General features: G+C 30.0%; 2 long non-coding RNA genes across 2 annotated transcripts; both read right to left on the minus strand.

Annotated features, from left to right (window-relative positions):
- Positions 1-906: 906 nt before the first annotated feature.
- On the minus strand, positions 907-1,763 carry LOC105340932 (uncharacterized). Its single transcript, XR_010711436.1, has 2 exons — positions 1,283-1,763; positions 907-1,164 (listed from the first exon to the last, which is right to left on the minus strand). It is a non-coding gene; the product is annotated as an uncharacterized lncRNA (long non-coding RNA).
- A 1,141-nt stretch (positions 1,764-2,904) lies between these two features.
- Positions 2,905-3,537, minus strand: LOC105340934 (uncharacterized). The gene is made up of 2 exons (XR_902260.4): positions 3,501-3,537; positions 2,905-3,187 (listed from the first exon to the last, which is right to left on the minus strand). It is a non-coding gene; the product is annotated as an uncharacterized lncRNA (long non-coding RNA).
- Between the last annotated feature and the right edge of the window lie 11,751 nt (positions 3,538-15,288).

Raw genomic sequence — 15,288 nt, forward strand, 5'->3', positions numbered from 1 at the left:
CCAACACGATTGCATATTCAGATTTACAAGTTTACATGTCTAGATTTTTTAACACGATTACCCTCCATAATTTTGTGAGACATATTCTTCCAAATATTCCACGTGTAAATCAATGAAGAATTTTATTTCAAATACTCTTTAATATCAAGTATTGGAAATGCTGAAAATAAGCTTTTATGGAGATCGTCTGTCGAATGAGGCCAGTCAAGCTGCAAATGTTCATATGCTGTCTTAAGCTGTTTTTTTTTTTAGTTTTTCATAAAAAATAACAGATTTGATTAAACACAATTGTTTTCTATTAATAACTAAAAATAATTCTCAATGCACAACTTTGAAAACTTCATATGTATTCAGCCCTATTATATAATACAAAAGGTAGAAATAAAGTAAAGTTGCTATAAATAAATGCTTTTTGCTTAATTATCTGCAATTCAACACTTGTTGCAAAATCTACTATATGTTTAGTTTCCTTGAAAATTTTTGATTGATAATATATATAGGAATAATAACCAAAATGGTGAAACTTTAAAAGGTAGTTTTTTAAATTATTGTTTTCAAGCATATTTTGGATGTTTCTAATTTATGTTAGTTGTTCCAGCTTTAAATTAACGATTGGGTCATTAATAAATGAATAAATGTTGTGTCGATGGTTTAATAAAGTTTTTTTTTAATTTCAAGTGCGCATGTTCCCTATTATAATCAAAGCTGTGATTTTTTTAAACTTTTATTTTAAATAACGTTTATGGTTTGAAAACAATTCAAATAACCATGTCTTTGTTCTGCTATTTAGTATAATATAAACATAAATTTTTTAATCCATTTCAACCATTGTAAAATCGAATAAACCAAATCGAATATGCAAAATTATTTGATTACAAACAGGAGAGTTACAAAACCTGAACTCCGTTTGTTGCTTTAACTGATTTATTCAGTTTTCAAGACATTGATACAAGTTATTTGTGAATTTCAGTTTTGCCATTTACAGATCACAAAGGAAGACTCGCATTTGTTGTTGCAGTCCAGTTTTTGGAGAAAATTGAGATTTCTCGTCTTGCATCCAAGTTGGCACATTTGGCGAGAATAGTCACATCCAAGTTCAAAGGTGACTACGCTAATTGTGGATACCATTATAACTACCATCACAAGTGTTGCAAGCAGTTTTGTCTGGGAAAGAAATCCCATTATAATAAATTAGATTTTTTTTCTGTTAAAACTTGCACAAAATCAATAATAAAATTGGGAAAACGACAGTGGAATGAAAGGTAAATGGTTATATACTCACGTTCATGGCCATATCGAACTGAAATGTGTAAGAAATTGAACGCATAAGTTAATAAAATTTAAGGAGATGTTTTTCCCGTATCAAAGATTTTTGTGAAAACCGTCACATATATATTTAGGAATAAGATTCTGTGGATCGTATCCTGTATCAAAATCGCCGGAATTTATCTCCAAAATTATATAGTACAAACATTATTCAGTTTTAAGCCGTTAAAAGAGTTTTCTACTTACTTACAACGCCTGATGCAAAAGGAAAAGTGAATAAAATTCACTCCGAGAACGACAATATTTATTGAACTTAGCTATAATTTGATAATTGAATTTTGATAAATGGGTCATTACTGTATTTTATCAGATTGACAACATCTGTCTTGCGCTGACCCGACTAGCATCGGTCCCGGATGGTTTGAACTTTTAACTCAAATTACCATTATATCATTAACTCCTCAAGCTCTGTCTTTCAACAAAAGCCTGACCGGAAATTTTTTTTTCTCTTTTTGTATTGATGCCTTCCTTTTTTTATTTTTAAATTCTGTGTCCATTTCTGAATTAAAAAAAGAATTATATATCAGTTCATTCTTAAAAAAAAATACTCGCTTCTTAAAAACGTGTTCTGAAAATATTCTTATAAAATTTGTATAATGAACTTTAAAATCCAGTATTGTGAAGAAAACAAATCTGATTAGAACTATTTTACTGAAAAATAATGATTTTAAAATAACTTTAAAATGTGTCATGTATGAAGGCAAATCAAACTTGTTTTTAAAACAAAACGGGCAAAAGGTCAACGCGTTAATTCGCCTCATATTTTAATTTGTCTCTGGCTATGATTGTAATACGACTTTTACATTGCTATAAATAAAGGTCATAATAATTTAGCAAATCAAAAATTAAGCATACAAAATTAAGTGTACAATTTGTTCACTAACAGTCATGAAATTTGCTTTGTTTACAATCGATGCATAACACGCAAGTTGAATAAACCTAATCATTCCGGGGTCAAAAGCGGACTTTTCCTTTTCTAAACATTCCCATGATGCATGTTTGGTTTGCTTTTTTTTTTCAAAAAAGAAATTATTCTATATACTTTGAATATATCTAACTTTGAAAGGAGACCAATCCTTGATAGTGTAAAAAGCAAAAGTCTATAACTTTCTAAGATGATTGGTTTGTATGGAAAATTATTTGATACTGTAATTGTGAATAATCGACTATGCCACTTTCATAACCAGTCCCCTTATGTATGAAATAAAATAAAAAATCGGACTAGTTCAAGATTGTAGCGTTCGAATTACTAGTAAAAAAATTTGAGCTCAGGGTTATTGATTAACATCATAATAAAAAAAACTTTCATCATTTTATAATTTTCAAATTTCACCTTTCACCTAGAGTACCTCTATAAAATGTTCACATCAACAAGTTGACAAACCTTTTGAAATAGAGGGTAGAATTTTTTTTTTTAAAAATCAATTTTAAATAATTCGAAGGCGCCATTGGGTTCATTTTTGTATAATTAATATCAAAAGTGATTCTTTATCGATCCATCAAAATGCACTGGAGTTAAGTCAATAAAAATTCGAGACCGTTGAATAAGTTAACTTTGAATAACAAAACAAATGTGGAATATGTGACAGAAATTTTATTTAAAAAATTCCTTGAGTCCTTAGCAATTCGTCGTCTAGTTATTATAAGGAGTTGGCTTGTTTCTGTCGCAACCTTTCTTGCAGATGACAAAAGTTGTCTCGCATCTATTGCTGCATTCCCGTCTCTCTACAAAATTAAGAGGTCTGGCCTTACATCCGGCCTGGCAGATTCTGCGCGAGTTTTGACATCCGACTTTACAGGTGACTGCACTCACAGTAGACACCATTAGACCCACCATCAGAAGTGTTGCGAACAGTTTGGTCTAAAATTAGTAATCAAAATCATCAGGATTATTGACAAATCTTCAACTGCATTAGAAAAGCTTGATGGTAATGGTAATTTTCATATTAAACGTTTAATTGCAAAGAGAAGTTCGGTGTAAAAATATAAGAAAATATTCAAATTTTAGAACAAAAGTATATGATTTTGTAAATTGATAAGAGTATTTGGCTAAAACAAAGTTTTGAGGTAGATCTACGGCAAATTTGTTTACCATTTATTTTTTTTAACTAGGTATAAAAAGTTATAAAAAAATATATTTTTGAAATTAAAAAAAAACATCTAAAGGTTCTCACGTTCATGGTTGTCTTTAGTCAGTGACCTGCAAAAAAAAGATGTAAAAAAATTTCATGATTAATATTTAATTGTGAAAAAACGGGGCAGTTGGCGTCAATGATATGTATAGGTGTATGTAATGATTTGTATAGATATGAAACCATAAAATCACGCCCAGACCAACTAGTTGCTTAATCAAACATACACACCAAAAACGAATTTTTCACTCTTAGTTCAAGGTCTTTCTACAAATATATTGCCTTATGCAGAACTTTGTCATGGTTTAAATTCATAAAATAAATAGTGAATTTCACGAATTTGTTATTTTTCCCTTTTGAAGAAAGAGCCATATTTTATACATTTTCACAAAAAAGAAGAAATTGTTTAAAATTGTTCCATCATTAATTCTCTGCTCAGAATATTCCTTAATTTCTTTTTGTTCAGGTACTTACGTGATCGCTTATTCTTGAACAGTGTACTGATAACCAAATATCTGGGTATTTATACAGTTTTGTTGAAATTCGAACACGTGTGATTGTCACTATCATTTACTTTATTTGTAACATTCCTTTTACATAAATCAAATTCAGGAGTAATGATTCCCCGACGTGTTGAACTCTTCACTAACTTTGACTGATATATCTTAGCCTTTTAAAATTAAAAAGTCGTCATTATATCTAGAAAGTTTTGAAAAATGTAGGTGTGAGAGACAATATCCCCATTATACAATATATTGTGAAAAGAGTGTGGAAGAAGAAGAAATCGAACACAAATGAATTTAAAGAAAAACAAAAAAATTCTGTTTTTATCATGCTATAATTATTTTTATTTTAAAGCAATGGCGATACAACAAGTATAAGGTATTGAAATATCCTTCCGTATACAACAATATTCAACAACTATATTTTTACACATACACGTATTGTTTTTCATAAATTATGATGAGATAAGAAAAAGTCATTTTATGTCTCTTCCATTCGATAAGTAACATAGTGTAACTAAAAATTAGAAAACTAGTGTTTTAGCAACAATTTTTATATATATTCCAGGCATCAGTTTCCTTTTTTTTTTTAATTCTTTTTTTTTTTATCTTATTTTTAAAACAAACTGACGAGAACTCATAAACATTTATTTTTTTCCAGATACTCAAACTACTAATGGCTTGGAGCATATTTTGATTGTATGCCATACGACAATCTAAAGAATTAAGTTTTATAAAACAGAAATCTTCAAAATTATTACTCACAGATAAGAACAACTTTTTTTAGCAGTAAATCACAAGGTAAATTAATCTACGTTTCTTCTAAATATTGCTTTGTTGTCATGATGTTGTGCTATTAAGCAAAAACATTATTTGACATGTTTAATCTCATTTAACGTCGCTTTTGTTGTTTTTTCATATTTGCATTTGCTTTCATTATATTTCAATTATAATATTAACTAGTGCATAAATCTACAATTCTTCTAAATAATGTTGCTTTGTTGTCATGATGTTGTGCTATTGAACAAAAAAAAATTAGTTAAAATGTTTAATCTCTTTTAACGTCACATTTGTTTTTTTTTCATATTTGCATTTGCTTTTATTATATTTCAATAATATTGATTTTTATATTGTTAAAAAAATTGTAAACACACGTTTGCTGACGTTTGTTACAATATTGAACCATAACAGCAAAACAGAATTTAACAATTCAGCACTTTTTGATTAATTGGGAAGGAATGTTGCAAATGAGTTGTAATTGGAATGCATTTATCATATCTCAACCAAACAATATAAATATCCAGGGATTTAGTGTCCACACCACTGGTTTTAAATCTGGCGTTTTCAAGTAAGTTACATATCAAGATATGAAAAATATGCTGTTACCCTTCTGTGCTTTTTAATATATTAAAGAAAATTATTATATTTAAATATCTGGAATAATTTTATTTAAGAACTAACTCTACATGAATATCAAAGTTATCTTCTCATTTCTACACAGGTTACTAACTAGAAACAACCATGAACGTATGTATTTATTTTTTTTAATTTTTTTTTCTGCGAAGTTTCGCATAAAAAACCACAAAACCCACACAAACTAGTTCAGTGGTATATCCTTCTACTTTAAAAAAAAAATTCCTGTTAGATTCATTTCCATATTTTTATCTACAGATTAAACTTCTAGCGACACTTTTGATGTTGGGTCTAATGGTATCCACAGTCAGCGCAGTCACCTGCAAGGTCGGATGTAATAACTCGCTCAGAATCTGTACAGCCGGATGTAAGCCAAAACCATTCACGGAGAGAAGGAAGTGTAACAGCAACTGCGAGACCGTTTCCGACCTCTGCCAAAAGGGCTGCGACAGAAACAAACCCACTCCATGGAAGAACTAGACCATGTATACTGAACATATCAGTAAACATTGGAAATAAAGAAGCATTGCAAACTGTTTAGAATTCTGGGTTTTTTTTCGTATTTTTTAAAAAGTGCCTATTTTATTTGATTTGTAATTAAAGAAATAATTGAAACGTTCGTGGTTGTTTTTACACCCATGCAGGTAGATTCGACAACTAATTCCACAAAGTATGACTGCACTTACGCTGTATTGTAGGTCCTTTTTTCAGTCACTTTTGTTACGCTTATACCCACACAATTTCACTTTTAGTCCTCTGATATATATATTTTGGTTTATTCCAATAAAATTTTATTGTCATAATATTTTATATTTAACTGCGTTGCAATAAAATTATTTGTTGTTTTCCTACCCTCACTGCTCTGCAAATATTATAAATTTGAACCTGTCTGGCCCTCATTGAAGATAAGATTAATAACTAGATCGTTCCCGTTGCGAGCAACGAGTGGGTCTTCCGTCCGATTTTTTAGTAAATGAGATAAAATCCTTCACTTTTAAGACTAAATTGTTAATCAACGCCAAAAAAATTAGGAACCAAAATTTCGGCACCCAGGGCTTGAACCCAGGTCGCCTGGGCACATGTCCACCACTGTAACGACTGAGCTAATCGGACTCTCGCTTCAGGAATCTGATGCTTAATATCTCGGGAACGCATCAATCGATTTTAAAAAAAATTACATATTCTTAATCAGTAAAAGAGTCTCTATCAACCCGTTAGAAAAATATGTATAAAGCAAAAAGTTGAAAAAACCGATTTTTTATCTTTCCTTCCGGTGACGACCGGAAGTGACGGCGGACGATTTTATGACCATAAGTGGATGTCTATCTTCACTGAAAATTTCAGCCCTATATCTTTATTCGTTTTTTTTTATCTCTAGCCGACAAAATTGACTTTTAAATATCGTAAACGGACGATAACTTCCGACTGGAAGTGATTATCAAAAAATTGAAACGGCGGTACAAACTTCAGATACCGACACATCAACCCTCAACATTTGAAGAAAATCGAAAGAGTCATCTTTGAGAAATCGCCTGCACAAAATTTGTAAGACAAAAAAAGAATAATAAGAAAAGTGAAAAAGAAACAATAGAATAATAGTAGGGTCTTCCGCTGAAGACGGAAGACCCTAACTATGCATGGAGGGTAGAAGAAATATTGTAATAATCTCTCTCTCTCTCTTATTTTTTATGAAAAGAGTCGAATCAGTATTTCATCTGTTACATGCTACACTTCTAGCGACACTTTTGATGGTGGGTCTAATGGTGTCCACAGTCAGCGCAGTCACCTGCAAGGTCGGATGATGAACATTTTTTGTTCACCCTAGATTCTTTAAAAAAAATGTTTATATGTCATTTTCCACAATTGCAATCATTTTCTGAGACTTTTCTATCTTACAACATTGACGAATATTTTCTAAATGTATGAAAAGATTAAAAAGTAGACGACTGTTGTAGACAATACAAACATGGGACTGATCCTGTTAATTAAAATTATGAATAAAGATATATTATTTCAGACTTTAAACACACTGAAGGTAAAGTCTATATAAAACTACATATCCACCCAAATACACTAAAATTATGCAGTTATAATGAAAGTATCTCTTTTAAGATAAATATGATAGTTCTCTTAAAGATACCCGGTATGTTAGAAAATTGAAGAAATCATCACTCGATTTGAATGAATTGAAATAGGTATTGACAAAGCATATCGCCCAGCATAATGCTTGCTACCTAACACGTCACGTCTAGTATTCACAAAGAAACCCGGGGTAACGTGGTGAATTATAATATGTAATAGGTCAAAGAATACGATTTACAATAAAGAACGCAGACGCAAGAAGAAACAGTTTCTGTCTGGTTATCAATAAGCACATGTTTGTCTATCCATCTACTTTTAACACAAGCTTATATATAATCAAATGTGCAACTACCATTAAATGGAGAACAATAGACAGACATGTGCTGATTGTATTAAGACTGTAAAAAAGTGGGCGTCGTCATTATCCTACGTAAATTCAAGAGAATGTAGTGACCCCATTCTATAAAAACGAACGACTTAGTTCTTTGTAGATATGAACTTTGTATTAATGTAATTACATAAAGTTGCAGTTAAAACAATTTAATAAAATACCCTACCATGATAAGAAATATGTCCATTTTTTCACAATTTTGAGATGCCTTTTAGTTCAATTATTCTTAAAGAAAATGTCGCATGTTTAAGAATCATTTCTGATAAATATTGGCATAAGAAAATAACACTGCCTTCTACCCAGATATAGAATAAACAAAATATCGCCTTCAAAATAATACAGAAATAATTATAAGATTTGTTTGGGTTTTTTTTTAAAATCTGGTTCATAACAAATTTGTTAAAATGCACTACCAACATTTTCATATGTCTACATGGGAACATGTTGGTAGTGCATTTTAACAAATTTGTTATGAACCATATAAATTAAAAGATTCATTTTTAAAAAATATTTCATTTCTCATCTAATAATAAAGCAGAATATTTTTTTAAAGGGTTTTCTGGAATATAAATAAAAATTGATTGTTCTGTATTGGGGGTTCATGTTTTTGAATACTTGGGTACTATTAGAAACCAATACACGAAACAAAATTCTTCTACACTTATACATGTAGTAGGTGTATCGAACCACCTGAAACCATTTGGCTAATGCTTCTCAGTTGAACTGTGTAGCCTCTATTTCACTTGTTCTAAACTAATATCATCGTTATAATAGTAAATTTGAACTTTTAAACCATGATTTGCTGATTGGTTACAGTGTTAAGGTGTCACGACAAAGAGTTCAACAATTCAACATGTTATTGATATGAAAAGTATGTTACAAGAGGAGTAATGAATATGCATTTATCATACTAAAATTTAAGTGTATAAATATCCAGAGATTCTAGCTACAACTCTGATTTTCTCTGAACAGTCGTTTAAAGTAAGTAACATCCTCAGAAATGAATTCAGAAAAATATTAAAGATGATGTTTTTATTTCTTAGGAATTAGACACAGTTAAGATATGCGGTTTATTATCAGTATATTTTCTTCACAGGTTACTTACTAGAAGCAGCCATGAACGTAAGAATTTTATTTCATAAAGTAAAACATTTTGAAAAGAACTTAATATCTTTGAGTTCTTTTACATCGTTTAATTATATAAATAAGATGATATTGATTTCATATTTTCATTTCAGATTAAACTGTTGGTGACGCTTTTGATATTGGGTCTAATGATGTCAACAGTTAGCGCAGTTACCTGTAAGGTCGGGTGTGACAACTCGCGCAGAATCTGTATAGCAGGATGTAAAGCGAGACCCTTGGGGATTGTGGAGAGAACAAAGTGCACCAAACACTGCAAGATAATTTCTAAGCTCTGCGAAAGGGGATGTGAGATAAACAAGCCCACTCCATTGAGCACCTAGACTATGAATTAAGAATTGTCAAAGTGAATTTTGCAAATAAAATTGAATAAGTTTGAGTTTGTCGGTGTGTTATAAATTTTTCTCGAAAAGATCAATATTTAAGGAATGAATTCAATTTTATTTTTAGTTTTATACGATATGAAATGGTTTGAGGCAGTTTACGCTTTATGCTTTATTAAGATTCAAACGTAACGTCAGGCGGATTAATACATGTTTGACGTTAGTCTTACTATGACGTATGCAACATTCTTTTTACCATATAAAATAATTTTAGCCAATCAGAAAGCGCGTTACAACCAGAATTAAATTATTGTAGAATGAACATCAATTCTGAAAGACTTCGCCTCTATGAACTATTTTCTTGCATTATGCATGCATATTATCCTTATAAAACCCTTATGGTTTAATAAGTTCCAAAATTGAGTATCATTTTCTTATACTTTTATGCGCAACATTTCTTTGCAAAGAAATTAACATGGTTTGAGAATAGCAATTATTTATTATTACCTTATGCAGTTAAAGATTTGTTAATTATCAGTTTGATAATGATTACATTATCGAGAACAAACTGTTTGCAACACTTCTGACTGTGGGATTGATGGTATCAACAGTAAATGCAGCCTTTTGTAGGGTCGGGTGTAAAAACTCGCGCAGAATCTGCCAGGCCGGATGTATGGCAAGACATCTTAACTTTGTAGAGAGACAAGAATGCAGCAACAAATGCGAGACAACTTCCGTAATATGCGCGAAAGGTTGATTTCATTTAATACATAAACTACGAATCGATAGTGACAAAAGAATATTTTCATATGAGATATCTGCTACGTATTTCACATTTTTTTGATCATACAAAAAATAAATTTTTGCAGCAGTCTTGAAACTTGAATGTTTCTGAACCTAACCATTTGAATTGTATTAAACTAAAATGTTTAAAGTACCAATGTTTGTTTGTTGATAACTGAAGTCTAAAAATATAGTTATATATTTAAACATACGCTATCAATTACGTGGTTTGTTTTAAAAAATAAAAAGGAACTTTATTTTAGCAAAATAACACATTTATTTAAAGAAAATATTAAGCACGATATTACTTCAAGACTTTTAAATAAAAAGTATCATGAATTATTATTTCAAATTTTAATAATATTCATGAGATAAGCAAGCCCCTAAATCAAATGGACAGAAATAAAAAAATTTCTGAGTTCAAATTGTGTTCGGCTTCAATCATAATTACACCGTTCTTCGCAATTCACGAATCTCCTCTTGCAAGTGTGCCCACAAGCTGGTCGTCCAGACACCGGAGCGACTTCACACCTCTCTCTACACGTGTTTCTTTGATTTTTGCAATCTTCTGCGCATGTGCTGGCTGTAACTGACGTCATTGTCAAGGCAAAAATCAAGAGGACCGACAGAAGCCTTTTCTAGAAATAAATCAATCAATTGGTTATCAAAACAAAGACAGGGAAGATGTCAAAATAGTGGTTTTAACTCTATACATTGAATTTTTATTAAAGACATTTTGTATTTTCAGTAAGCTAACATTAATGGTTTTTAACTCCGATTAATCTTCAAAAAGAGGAAAAGAAAATTAAACCTTTTATAAAAGATCTTTTCTTTAAGATGAAAACGTCACATTGGGTTTTCTTTTTTACTTACGTTCATTTTTGCGCATTTAATCCTTAAAAAAATATTCAAACTAAAAACCCCACCTTTTTTTTGTTTGATACATTGGAAATCAAAATGATTTTCATAACTTAGGGTTGTACTTTTTGATAAAGTCAGGAATTTCAACAGAATAGAAAAAATGAAATGATATGTATAAACACGAAAAGTGACAGACTGCTCTTCCAATGCATTTTATAAAATAAAATTGTACAATTACCTTTAAAACTTTCTTTTGTCTGATATTTATCTTAAAACAAAAACTAAAAAGTATTTATTGAACTCACCATTGCAGTCCGTAAACAGTCGGTTATGGGAATCATCACATTGTTTATATACAAATATAGACCATTATGAGTAGTACAATGTAGCACTAGTGAAGGTCAGAACATAAAAATTATTCAATAATGTAACAGATTGGGGGGTTATCATACTAGCCCAATTAATATTAATTATTAGATAATCAAATTATGAAACGTGTAATGGTTTGTTTACATATACGGAGCTATATGTACAAGCTAAACGCTCAAACTATTCTTTGGTGTTTATTCATGAAGTTAATAATTATCAAAGTACTGAAGAACTGGCGGGAGTTCATTTTGTCGATGTTTATTTATTTTAAAATCAATGATATGTTATTTTGCATGACAAGTACATGTATACGTAGTTTCTAATTTGAATTACGCATATTTTTATAATATGAATTTTTGAACTTTTTCGACTAGAATGTCGAGAAACCTCCATATGAATAATGTTAAATAATATTTAAAGATAAAATTAATTCAATCAAACTATGTAATAGTGGTAGAAATATTTCTCGAAAATTGTATGGATCCAAGCAATATTGAACTCTAGTCTCGTTCAACCAAACGCTCGGCTGGCACCGTAAATCTCCGACAAGGGTTTACGGAGACAGCCGAGCGTCGAGTTGAACGAGACTATATTGAACTCTGGCGTAGGAATACATACGACTACAAAACAATTTAAATTGTTCGTACCATTTAAAATCTGACTAATTTTAAGGTATTTGTAAATAAGTTTCCTTGAAAAACAATGCTTTAGCATTTTATTACATCGAATTCATCAATTATTTTCAAGAACTAAAGTCTTGTCAGGAGCAATGATTTGTGCTGAGGTCCAAACACTGTTTCACTTTCGGTTTGTCCGAGTGACTGCATAGGAGAGTTGATTAAAAATCAGCTCCCAAAAATCAATTGCCGCCACCAACATTATTAATATATATATATATATATATATATATATATATATATATATATATATATATATATATATATATATATATATATATATATATATATATATATATATATATATATATATATATAAATTCTAGAATTTATGGGCATGACTACGATTTTGGTCAAAATTAACTTTTCCGTTATCAATACTTCAGTACGGCATATCTAATGGTAAAGCACTTTTGAGTACTTGGCGTCAGATTATAAACGAAATGGAGAGCTCACAATTCTTTGTTATGTAAACAAAAAAACTCAGGTCATTTTTTTGTTAGCAATTTGAATGTTAAACAAAACATTTTATTAAAACAAACGCTGGGAAATGTTTATAAATGTTAATAACCAATCAACAAAGAAAAAAGAGGCTTGAATAAAAATTTTCCCCGGTATATTTAGTCAATGTCTTGATATAGCATCAAATCCACTTTTTTTGTATGATGTATCTGTCTTTATAGAAGATATTTTGTGTCAATTAAGGTTATTGAAAACTTTATTTGGTTAAAAAGATTTGACTTAAGGTAATTGAATATTTTAAAATTTTAGCAATTAACATCTAACCTTTATGTTGACGACAATTGAAGGTTAAATGCAATGCACACATGACGAAAAAATTCACACCGCCAGGAACTGGTGACGGGACTTCATTATTCCATTACATTCTCAAATGTCCGATTTAAGTGATTCGTATCGCCAATATGCATTTCCTTTTCATTTCATTCTAAAAATTTATGTTTATCTATTATTTCTAAACTAGAAATTTTGACTTAAGTTACATTATCTGAATAGAAAATAATGAATATGCATTGGGTTACAATTAAAAAAAAATGACAATAACAAACCGTCAACCATCTCAAAGGCATTGGATTACAACAAATTGATTACAATTAAAATTTTGCTTATTTTTAATTTATTCTTTTATACAGATCAAATTCAGAATTTAGATTGACGGGGTGGGTAGGGATGGATAAATAAGGGGTTTGCTTTTAAATTCAAGTTGTTTAACTGTTCAATAGATATATCGACCCATTTGCAGTTAATTAAAAGAAACAAGTTTGATCGCATAGAAGTAATAAATGTGAATGGACTTTGGTAGCATAGTATGCTGAAAGACTATCTAAAAAATCTGAGATATCTCAAAAGAAGCAATTTTATTTAATCTGGTTTGACTTTCATCTAAACATTCGCGAAAATTTATCTGTATCCGTTGATTATATGATTCTTAGGGACAAATTGTTCTAACAGAGTCTGTGTGTCGTTGATTTCAAATTATTCAGAAAAGTATGAAACAAATTTATGCAAATTAAGATTAATTGCCGCATTTCATCCCATATCATTTTTGGAAAGTAAATTTTCACTTATGTATTTAAAGGGACTTGGACACAATTTGACTTAAAATTTTCAAATTTTGTTTTTCCATTTTTAATGTTTATACTGATAAATATAGAAATATATAATACTATGTCAAAATTTGAAACTCAAATATCAAGTAATAAGCAAGATACAGAGTTCATAATTCTTTATTTTGTAAACAAAGCTCGAATATTGTCATTTTTACATATGTGTTGTATTGGTGTAAGTTTCAATCAAATGTAACTTTCTTTTGTTGATAATAGTATTTATGAAGATATTGAATTAGTTTAAATTATTCTTTACATGTCATTTTGTCTAAGAAATGGTAAAATTTTACATTACATTTTTTGTAAACAACTATAAGACTCGAGCTTTGTTTACACAACTATTCTTACCTCTGAATCTCGCTTGTTACTTGACTCCAACATTTAATATTTTGGTCAATCATTTAAAATGCACCAGTTATATATAAAAAATAAAAATAAAATTTTTGATCTCAAATCGTGTCCAAGTCCCTTTAAAAAACTTTCAAATGTTCGCGCTGATATTTTGAACAATTCAAAAAATCACAACATATGATATGAAAGGGTGGGGCGTGGCGTACAATGCGTTGTAATTCCCCCACTTGGAGCAATAAAGACGAACGATATTCAGTTTCAGTTAAAATATCAAATTCTGACTTGTAAACATTGTTTATTATGTAAACGTCATGGTGTGAGTCAAACATATGCTTTCGTTTTGTCAACACGACAGATATAGGTTTCCAGATTAAGCTGTACAGCATTTTATGCAAAAATCTTGATCGTTTACTGTTCTAAATTGCAAATTTTAGGTATGAATGGGTGTTCGAATTTTAGCCGTCGTTTTATTTTTAATTTCTGTGGTAAATCTTTTTTTTGATATTCATACGAGTTTTTGGAGAAAAAAAATTTGATACGCTCTAGATAATATTAAAAATACGTAATGTTTCACACAATTTCGCATAAAATAGCGCTAGCACAGATATGAGATCATGATGTCAATGTTAAGAAAACATACTGATAAAACAAACACTATAAGTACCAAATATAAATGTATATTTGTTAATTTGTCAGAGAATGATGTTTTATATTATACTGATGTACACTTTCATATGTAAATGTCTTTTTATAATTATGTACGTATGCCATTTGAACATTCTGGGTGCGAGGGAATTGTCAGGCATTGTACTCTCTTGTTCTTTGCAATTATAATTTGCAAGTAAGATTATAGTTTGTACTATAAAAAGACAACAATGGTAACCTGAAAACAAAACTCTATGATATATGTGATGATTTCGATTTTTCTATCGTTAACATTCCTTACTTTTATAGAGTATACTTTAATGACCAGCATATTGAGTGTTTGTTTTTCTGCAGGGGCCTGCTCTGCGTATGAACAGTATCTAACACGTCGCAACCCACTTACAAACAAGTTGATGAAACACGATTATCAACAAATTTGATTGAAGTCATCATTTCGGATGTTCTATGGTCGTTACATCACGATGTCAGAATTACATACGAGTCGGTAGTTAAAATAAATTATTAATAGCATAAATGACTTGTACTATTTTGATTTTTGATAGAATTTGTGCATTTAACGTAAACGTTTACTTGTTTCTGTGCACACTGTTGCAATCGTTTTAAACAATTACCTGTCTTTGGTTCATAACAAACGTGACATGAA

Source organism: Magallana gigas, chromosome 2 (genome assembly GCF_963853765.1).
Source record: "Magallana gigas chromosome 2, xbMagGiga1.1, whole genome shotgun sequence".
Lineage (NCBI taxonomy): Eukaryota > Metazoa > Mollusca > Bivalvia > Ostreida > Ostreidae > Magallana > Magallana gigas.